Genomic DNA, 9,919 nt, shown 5'->3' on the forward strand with positions numbered 1-9,919 from the left:
TTATATTCGAAAAAAATATCTACAAAATAATATTCTTAAAAAGGTAAAAAAAATATTTTATTTTTCAAAAAAATGCCACATAGACAGAAAAATCCACGTGGCAGGTGAGTGCACCCACACTTTTTGCCACATCAGCATCTAGGGAGGTAATGACTCTCAAAAGGCCAAGTTAAGGGGGGTAATTAAGACTGGACATAGTTTAGGGATGATACTAATAATTTAAGTCAAGTTTAGGGGTAATTTAATGTATTTTGCCTTTAAATTACTATCCCCTTATTTCAAATTGGGTATTCCCCGGCCCATTTCTTTTCTCAAGAGTCTAAGTTGATTTATTTTCTCTATACCCTTTTTAAAAACTTTATGATGTTATAAATTGAATCTTGGTAGTAGATGGGAGTCTTAATAATTTTAGGGAAAAAGGTAGCAAGTTTAGCCGCTTCCAGTAAAAAGTGGTAGAATATTTAATGTACATCTTCAAGAAAAAAATACAGCTTGCCATCTAGTTGGTTGTTGGAGCTACTTCTCTTTCAGTACTTGGAAGGTTGAGTTTGTAAAATAATTATTGTTGAAGGCCGTACACATTCTTCAGACTGGCAATATTTTTTTGTGGCTTAATAGAGGTGAGTACGTGTCTATATTAAAGAGATGACGTAAAACTCAATTGTATTAGCTGGACAAATGAATATATTCACCCATGAACAAATTAATATGGAAAATTTTATTTTGTGTCTCGTACAACTGACACTAGTTGTATAAGATAACTTTTTGTCTTACAGTTTTGTAGACCCAAAAATGTAGGATTGTGGTCCGTAAATTTGTGAGACAAAAATGAGCCTCATACAACTAATGTAAGTTGTATGATGCACAAAATAAAACTTCTCAATTAATATGGTGTGCACAACCTGATCTACCACACAGTATTTTCCACTCGAATTGAGCTTCCATTTAACTCCTTCCCCTTTTCTTTTTGGTTCCTGCAATGGAAAATTGAACCAGTGAAACCATCTTAAGTTGTCAATATAATCCTAGCAAGCATGTTGTTGCTCTGCACAGCTGGATGCTCGTATTCATGTCCCGCTAAAGCCCTCTATCTCTTTGTTTTTTGTTCCAAGTATGATACACTTCATTAAACGTGAATGATACACTAATAAATATGAAGAGTGGATTTAGATTTGGGAATTTTTAGTTTCTAAGTTGCACAGACTCTTCGGAAATATCACCGAATGTGCGTCGAATCCTTTAAAAGTAATGTATGTTTGGAGGATCCAACAAAGGTGCAGTAGCATTTTAAAAAGTCCGCACAACATAATTGAATCCTATGAGCTCCATGAGAAGGGCAATGAACAAAACTGACCATGGTGTATTTTTTTATAGCAAATTGTATGGGTCAAAATTAAGTCTAGTTTAGCAAATACAGACAGACGAGCTGAGGCCGAGGTCGAAACCAAGCACGACCCAGTGGCGAGGAGTTGCTCAGAGAGAGAGAGAGACCAGTGCCGAGGTCGAGTAGAGAACAAACGGCTACAACTGTTAGAATATTCCTAGGATTATGAATAGGAATATTCCATTGAATATTCCCCCATATTGTGTTTTTTTAGGGTTTTCTAGAGATATCCCTTATAAATAGGAAGAGAGAGGAAACAAAAAGTGGATTCGGAACTTTTATGAAAGAACATCTTGTAAAGAGTTGATTATCAAAAGTATACAAAAAGCTTGTCTTGTCTCCTCTGTTTGATTCCATTACATAACATTCCTCTTTTATTCACAAGATCCAAGAACACGTTGTTTACTTCCATAATCTGATGTCACACGCTATAGTCAGAAAAATGAATCATCCATCCCATTCAACATTTGGGTGATAAATTCCTTCTTATTACATTTAATGCCATTTGTCATATTTATTGCATGTTTTTATCCTTATATTTATTGACAGTCATCGAGCATTAACTTGGCATTTGTTGACTTGAGCACGATTACGTACCTTCAACTTTAGATCTGGGATTTATTACTTTTAGCTTGGATTCACTCTTTGTCAATTTATTAAATTGGTTTAACAAACATGTCTTAAAATTTTTTGGTCAAATAATTTGGCTCCGTCTGTGGGGAAGTCCTAGTTAAAAAGTTTAGTTTCTTCTAGATCTGAAAAAAACACACAACAAAAGCTCCATTTTTCTTGTTTGCACAAGCTAACAATGACAGGAAAAGGAGAGGAAAGACTGAAAGCAATGATGGGTGTCACCACTAATCTCCTAGGCACCATCAACGAGGTGGACAGGGAAGACGAGGAGAATTTGACGCCGAGGGCCTCACCCAAGCAAAGTGATTCACCTCCCCATCATGGGAGTGTAACCGCTTCACATGAAAAGGAAGCCTCCACGTCCATGATGGAAGAAGCGCCGCCCGGAGTGAAAAAGTTATTGGAGGCATGGCTGACAAGTACCCTAAGCAGTATACTCGACAAACCCGTTCAAGGGGCGAGTAGGAACACCGCACGAGTTGACACCCAAATAACCATCAACGAGCAACACGCCATCCCCCAATAGGTAACACTCACACCATTGTTGATGCAGGTAACGATGCCCTCATATCTGTTCTAAAGAAAATGGAAGAAATGGAGAATGAGAATAAAGCGCTCCGCGACCAAATGAGGGAGCACCAAAAAAGAGTTGATAAGATACCAGGCACCCCAAAACTCCTGCCAAAATGGGATGTCGGTTGGTTCGTGGAACAACCATACAGCGAGGAGGCAGTCCTACATGCCATACCCAAAACCTTCACAATGCCACCATATCTATATATGACGGCACAACGTACCCTGAAGACCATATCATTCACTACGCCACGGTGGTAAAAGGCAAAGACCTCTCGAAAGAGTAGGTATCGTCGATGCTGCTGAAGAAGTTCGGTGAAACCCTAACAGGAGAAGCCTTAACATAGTACTCGTAATTACCAGCACACTCCATAATGACGTTCGAGGAAATGGCCAACAAATTCGTCACCACCGATGTCGGGGCCAAGAAAGCAGAAGCCAGAGTGAATGACATATTCACCATCAAACAATCGCCTGGCGAAGGACTCAGGGACTTCCTCGCCCGGTTCAATAGAGTAAGAATGAACATGCCAAACGTGTCATAAGGGATGTCGGTAGTGGCCTTTCAAAACGGGTTAAATAGGAACGGGTCGAGGGAGATTAGAAAATTATTAAGCGGACTCATGAAATACCCTTCGCACCACTCGGGAAGAAATTCACAACGCTTACTGTGCCGAGGTGAGAGCAGATGAAGACGAACTCAATGGTCCAATCCAACGGCTAACAACAGTCCAAATGGAATCAAGGAAAGATCGTCGGAATGACAGCCGAAGAGATCACGCAGGTCCACGCCTCAATGGGGAAAGGCACCAACCATACATCAGAGTGACCATCCCACTACCTCCCTGCTAAGCCGAAGGGGCGTTCAAGCCACAAACAAGAATTCACCGAAATGAAAGAGGTATGCCTCCACATTTATCTGCTCACAATTTTTGTGTTTCTCCTTCAGAAATAGTTTACGCCCTAGAGAAGCTCGGTCCCAAGGTGAAATGGCCACAAAAGATGAAGTCGGACCCAAATTCTAGAAAGTCGAATGCCCTCTGCGAGTCCTACTACAAGAAGTAGTGAACATGCTCCACCAAGGACATTTAAAAGAGCTTATGAGCGATCGAGGGAGAGCCAATTTTGCCCGTGGAAGAGAACCACATCAAGGCCCCCCAAAGCCAACTTTCCCCGCCTGCACCATCCAAATGATCACCGGCGGAGGTGACGAAGCAACAATTAACCATGTGAAGTTCACCACCACACACAAATTGAAACGGTCGATCACCTATGAACGGTATGATGACCTCGAAGATAGTATCATCTTTGATAAGTCAGATACCCACGGTTTGACCTTTCCTTATTTCGACGCTCTTGTCATTACTTTACAAATTTCAAATAGCGATGTAAAAAGAATCATGGTAGACGACGAGAGGGGCGCATGTATTATCCACCCTAGAGTTCTTACACAAATGAGACTCGAGGATTAGATAGTACCATGCTGCATAACTCTAACAGGTTTTAACAATGCAGTTGAACAAACCTCCGGAGAGATAACATTTCCCGTTTTGGCCGGGGGAATCACCCTGGAAAAACTATTCCATTTCATGAACCAAGACACTTCCTACAACACCATTATAGGGCGACCCTGGATACACGTCATGAGGGCCATCCCGTCCAGTTTATATCTGGTCATCAAGTTCCCTACCCCATGGGGAATATTCAGCATCTGCGGTGAATAGCGCACAACTCAACAATGCTACCACATCGCCCAAGATTTCACATACACCCAATAGTTAAGAGAGGAGGGCTTAGGAGCATAGTAATTACCGAAGTCGGGGGTTGAGTCCGACGAACAAACAAACATTTTCAGAGACCCCGATATCGTAGAAGCCACAGGGTCAATAGTGGAAGAACTCGATCCCATCTAGCTGAACGAAAGCGACCCCAACAAAAAAGCCTACATCGGCTACAAACTCACAAAACTAAGTAAATTCCATAAATTTTTAACTAACAATGCCGATCTGTTTGCTTTCTCCCATATAGATATGCCAGGTATCCCGAAAGATATTGCAACACACAAGCTGAACATCGCTCCACCCTACCCGTTGGTATGATAAATCAGAAGAAAGTTCAATACAACAATCAATGAGGCCATCCACCAAGAGGTAGAAAAATTGCTCTCTGACGGTTCCATTCGAGAATCAAAGTACCCCCAATGGGTCGCTAACGTGCTCATGGTGAAAAAGAAAAACGGGAAATGGCGCATGTGCGTAGACTTCACGGACATAAACAAAGCCTGCCCAAAAGAATCCTTCACGTTGCCTCACATCGATCACCTCATCAATGCAACAACAGGGCACGAGTTATTAAGCTTCTTGAATGCCTACTCAGGCTACAACCAAATCCTCATAGAGGAAGAGGACTAGGAAAAAAGCACATTCATCATCCATCAAGGGACGTACTACTATAGAGTCATGCCATTCGGGTTGAAAAATGCAGGGGCGACCTATCCGAGGATGGTCGCCAAGATGTTCAAAGAGCAACTCAGCAAAACGATGGAAGTCTATATAGGCGACATGTTAGTCAAATCAAAAAGAAAAGAGGACCACATCGACCATCTGAGGGAAGCCTTCGACATACTTAGACGATACGACATGAAGATGAACCCTGAGAAGTGTGCTTTTGAAGTCACCTTGGGAAAGTTCCTCGGTTTTTTGGTATCGTAGAGAGGCATTGAGGTCAATCCTGACCAAATCAAGGCCATAGAGGGAATACCTGAAATTTTGACCAGGAAGAAACAGGTGCAGAAGCTGACCGATTGTATAGCCGTCGTGTCGAGGTTCATCTCACGATCCTCTGACAGATGCCACAAATTCTTCAACGTACTCAAAAAGGACAACATATTCTAGTGGAATTCCGAATGCATCAACGCCCTAAGAGAATTAAAGGCATACTTGTCCTCGCCCCTACTACTCGCCAAGGCAGAACCAGGCGAACGTCTCTTAATCTACCTGGTCGTATCCGACGTTGCAGTAAGTGCAGTCTTGGTCTATGAAAATAAAGGTACGCAATCTCTAATCTATTACATTAGCAAAGACCTGGTCGATGCCGAAACGAGGTATCCCTACCTCGACAAACTGACCCTGGCATTAGTCGTATCTTCACGAAAGTTGAGACCCTATTTTCAATGCCACCCCCATCTCGGTGGCCACGACCTTCCCCCTAAGAAGCATCGTACATAAATCTGAGTTGTCGGGTAGATTGGCCAAGTGGGCCATCGAATTAAGCGAGCATGATATAACATATCAACTGCGAACAGCGATAAAGTCGCAAGTACTTGCCGACTTTGTCGCTCACTTCAACGCCAAAATACTGCCTAAGGCCGACCATAAAGTTGCCCGTACCTCCCCCAAATTATCCGACCTATGGGTCATGTACATCGATGATGCCTCCAATGCGCCAGGATTTGGACTGGGACTCGTGCTCGAGGTCCCAACAGGCGAAGTCATCCGCCAGTCCATACAGTGTCCCGACATGACTAACAATGAGGCCGAGTATGAGGCCGTAATTGTAGGACTGAAACTAGCTCTCAAGTATGGAGCACGGCGAGTCATCCTCCGATGTGACTCACAATGCGTCGTCAACCAAGTCACAGGGACTTTCCAAATCAAAGAACAAAGGTTACAGAAATATCACACAGAAATTCATAAGCTACTACCCGATTTCGACGAGTTCCAACTCTACCAGATACCCCGAGCACAAAACATCAAAGCATACGGCCTTGCCAAATAAGCAGCGGCCACCAAGAACATAAGCGTAAAAAAAACGTGGCCACCCTCCTTCGTTCGTCGATAGACCAAATTGAGGTACACACTATAAACCTGACTTGTGACTGGTGCAACCGTATTATGTCATATTTGTAGGAGTGATTGCTCTCACCCGACAAAAAAGAAGCCTAGAAGCTTCGAATGCTGACGGCTAGATATAATCATCAACCATGACCTGTACAAAAGAACATTTGGCGCTCCCTTGACGAAGTGCCTAGGACTAAACTAAACTAGGCGCGTCCTCGAAGAAGTACATGAAGGCCAGTGTAGAGCCCATACCGGCAATTGAACCTTGGTTAGATGCCTCATACGGGCTGGCTATTACTGGCCCACTATGAAAAAGAAAGTCGCCGACTTCGTTAGAAAGTGCGAGTAATGCCAAAAATACGCCCCAATGATCCAAAAGGAGGGAGAGCATCTCCACTCAGTCACATCGCCTTGTCCATTCATCAAATGGAGGATGGACATCCCTTCCAGCAGGACGAGGTAATATACGATTTCTTTTAGTTTTAACTGACTATTTTTCCAAGTGGGTAGAAGTAGGTGCATTCGCCCAAATACACGAACATGAAGTTATCACATTCATATGGAGGAATATCATATGACGCTTCAGTATTCCCAAAGAAATTAGTTGTGACAACGGACCCCAATTCACCAGAAAAAAGACCGCCGAATTCTTCGAGAAATGGCACATCAAGCGAATACTCTCCATGACATATCATCCCACAGGAAACGGTTAGGCGGAGTCCTCCCACAAAACAAATATTGAACATCATGAAGAAGAATCTTGAGGACGCCAAGGGACTGTGGCCGGAAGTGCTATGGGCATATCGCACCAAGCCAAAAACAAGCACTTGAGAAATGCCATATTCGCTAGTATATGGGACTGATGCAGTGATACGAGTCGAAGTCGGGGAACCAAGTTTGAGATACTCCAATGAGAGAGGACCAAGTAACGATGAAAGCAAAAGGCAAGACCTCGACGAAACAAATGAGCATAGAGACATGGCCTACGTAAGAATGATAGCTCAAAAACAGCAAGCAGAATGGTACTACAACAAAAAAGCCAAAGTCAGACCACTCAAGGTAGGGGACTATGTACTCAAAGTCAAAACACAAGCGAGCAAAGACCCACGGGAAGGTAAACTGGGAACCAATTGGGACGGACCACACAAAATCACGGCAACAGCAAACAAAGGGTCATTCCAACTAGAAACAATTAAGGGAAAGCTACTTCAAAACAATTGGAACGTCGCCCACCTCAAATACTTCAACTTCTAAAGATGGACGTCCTCCAAGTCGTACTCTTCTTCCCTCACCCGAGTTTTGTCCCAATTGGGTTTTCTTGGGGAGGTTTTTAATGAGGCGACGAAGGGGGTGTCTCGAAGTTTAGGTATTCAGTTCACCTCTCTGCCTATCGACTACTTCTCTAGGCCAAGCGATGAAGGGACTAGATAGACTAGGACTCCTCAATTTTATGTACGGACTGAACATAAATATGTAATATTCTCCAATGAATAAACAAAGCAGTATATGACATTCTTACACAACTCCACCAAATTTACACATCACGCCAACACAAAAGAAATGTACATTCGACCTCACTCGAATTAACTTACATTCGACCTTGTTCGAATCGATATACATTCGGCCTCGTTTGAATCGATCTAAATTCAACCTTGTTCGGATCGATATACATTCAACCTCGCTCGAATCGATATACTTCGACCTCGTTCGGATCGATCTACATTCGACCTCATTCGAATCAATTTACAATCGACATCACTCGAATTAACTTACATTCGACCTCGTTCGAATCGATATACGTTCGACCTCATTTGAATTGATCTACATTCGATCTCGTTCAAATCGATCTACATCCAACCTCGTTCGAATCGATCTACATTCGACCTCACTCGAATTAACTCACATTCGACCTCGTTCGAATCAATATACATTTGACCTCGTTTAAATTGATCTACATCCAACCTCGTTCGAATCGATCTACATTCAATCTCGTTCGAATCAACTTACATTCAACCGACCAAAAGTCAGGGACTTTTTCACAAAAGAACACTTACGAAAGAAAAAATAAAGAAGAGCTAGAAATACACAACAAAAGACAACTGTTCCATTTCATTCATTCTATTCCAATACATTTTTACAAAGGGCTGGAAAGACGCCCTCACAAAAAAAAGTAAAACACAAAAAAGCAAAAACCAAGTACAAAGACTTCATGCCGCATCATCCCCCCAATCACTAACGTCACTGACATACTCATCGTCGTACCAAGGGTCGGAGGTAATCCCATCTAAGGCATCTTTATCATCCTCCCCTCTGGGCGTACCAGGATCATAACTACAGGCGTCACGAGCTGCACGTGCCTTGACACGAATATCCTTAAATTTTGCCTCGGAAATCTTCCCAACCGTCTTCAGAGACCTATATATGTCAAGTTGGGCCTCAGCATGAACCCACATTTCATACAACTTCCGTGACACACCGGGAGAAACAGAAGTATGAGAAATAGACAGCTTGGCCTGTTGTTATGCCTTCTCGGCTCTTATAGCGAGAACCTGCTCATTCAGCTCAGATAGCTTCGCCTCCAAACTCCCAATCCGCTCCTCAAACCTTGCCTCCATGAGCGCCGAAGTCTCCGCCTCAGTAGTTCGCTCAGACCTGCAAACATGGAGGGCGCCCCCTAGGGCTGCCGCCTCCACTACAAGCAGTCATTCTTGCTTTCTCAGCTCGACCCAGCTCTTCGACCCTGGTGCTCAACTCACTTCTCAAGTTGACTTCTCTTGCTTCGCTGTACTCGAGCTTGACCCCTAAAGACGCCATATGTGCCTGAAGGTCAGTATTTTGGGCCATCACTCCCTTGCTCACCTCGAGCTCATCTTCCTTAGCCCTCCACTCCCCTCAAGCACACTGCACCTACCGATGTCCCTCATAAGATCCTCATCCTTCTCCCTTAGCTCCCCATCCTTCTACTTGAGCCCGTCGCGAAGCGTCTGAAACTGGTTGTCCTGGCTAAGTAAGTCGACTAGCGTTCGGTGCTTAGAACGGTACTCTATGTACTTGGATACAATCTTCTTAAAGAGAGTCATCCTACACTTTTCCCACCGATCATGCTCAATATCCATAATGAGGGTCTGACAAGCAAAAAAAAGACAGGTCAGCAGAAGTAAATTACACATACAAAATAAACTAATCTAACATGGGAAAAGCAAACTTACTCGCAAGGCCATGCCAGATATACCCAATGACAGATCCACGTCCTTCAGTATTTGTAGCTTCCTCTTTTCAGAATCCGTACATAGAGGAGCGAAGGCCGACACCGTCTATTCTGAATTGGCCAAGAGGTCATAATCTACGGGGATGACTATGTGCCGATCAGGCCCCTCTGTCCTTATCTCCACTCGGGTGAACCTCTCTCAAAAGTCCGCACCTCCTCAGGGTCGACATCGGAGCCCGATCCATCATCTTCTATGAGGACGGTTTTATCCCTTCTATCCGT

Source organism: Nicotiana sylvestris, chromosome 4 (genome assembly GCF_000393655.2).
Source record: "Nicotiana sylvestris chromosome 4, ASM39365v2, whole genome shotgun sequence".
Classification (NCBI taxonomy): Eukaryota; Viridiplantae; Streptophyta; class Magnoliopsida; order Solanales; family Solanaceae; genus Nicotiana; species Nicotiana sylvestris.